Source organism: Theobroma cacao, chromosome 2 (genome assembly GCF_053813885.1).
Source record: "Theobroma cacao isolate CCN51 chromosome 2, ASM5381388v1, whole genome shotgun sequence".
Taxonomy (NCBI): Eukaryota; Viridiplantae; Streptophyta; class Magnoliopsida; order Malvales; family Malvaceae; genus Theobroma; species Theobroma cacao.
In genome coordinates, this window is record NC_142640.1 from 18,245,705 (window position 1) to 18,246,587 (window position 883).

At 34.7% G+C, this 883-nt stretch overlaps 1 non-coding gene across 1 annotated transcript; it reads left to right on the top strand.

The window, feature by feature from the left end:
* The first annotated feature begins 306 nt into the window (after positions 1–306).
* On the top strand, positions 307–413 carry LOC148764125 (small nucleolar RNA R71). Its single transcript, XR_016024886.1, has one exon. It is a non-coding gene; the product is annotated as a small nucleolar RNA R71 (small nucleolar RNA).
* The last annotated feature ends 470 nt before the right edge of the window (positions 414–883 follow it).

The window sequence follows — 883 nt, forward strand, 5'->3', positions numbered from 1 at the left end:
AGACTACAAATGAATTTTGAATCGCATGAACTCCTAGTGTGTCAAACTTCTTGGATAATGTAGCCACTTGTACAGCTATTTGTGCAGTTAAGGTGTTAAGTGCATCAATTTCATAGGCTCCAACAACTTTTCTTGGACTAGACCTTTCTGAGGGCCATTGGTAATTATTTAAAGCCATCTCTTCTAAAAGATTATAAGCAACTGCAGCATTCTTACCCATAATGACTCACTAGCAACAGATCAATTGTGGTTTTTATTGGACCAACCAGCCTATTGTAGAATGTTTGAACTTGCAACCAATCAGGAATCCCATGATGTGGACATCTTCTAAGTAGTTCCTTAAATCTTTCCCAAGTTTCATACAATGATTCACCTTTAACTTGTTTAAATAAGGTTATATTGTTCCTCATATTTGTAGTCTTGGCAGGCAAAAAGAATTTTAAAATAAACTTTTGAGCCAAGTCCTCCCATGTAGTAATAAATCGTTTGGGCAGTGAGTTGAGCCAGCTCTTTGCTTTATCCCTCAAAGGAAACAGAAACAGTCTCAATCTAAAAGCATTATTAGTTACTTAATTATATTTGAAAAGATCGCAAATTTTCAGGAAATTCACCAAATGAGAATTAAGATGATTACTGGGTAACCCATGAAACTAGACTGAAGATTGAAACATTTGAATGTAAGTTGGCTTAATTTCAAAATTATTTTCATTGATGGAAGGTCTTCTAATGCTTTGGTGTAAACATTGTAAAAGAGGAACAGTATAATCCCGTAGTGCTCTATTTTCTTCAGGAACTAGATTAATGGCATTGTTGCCATTGTTGTTGTTATCCTTAGCCATTGTCTTATTTAAAGTTACAACTTGCAAATTCTCCCTTTGATGTC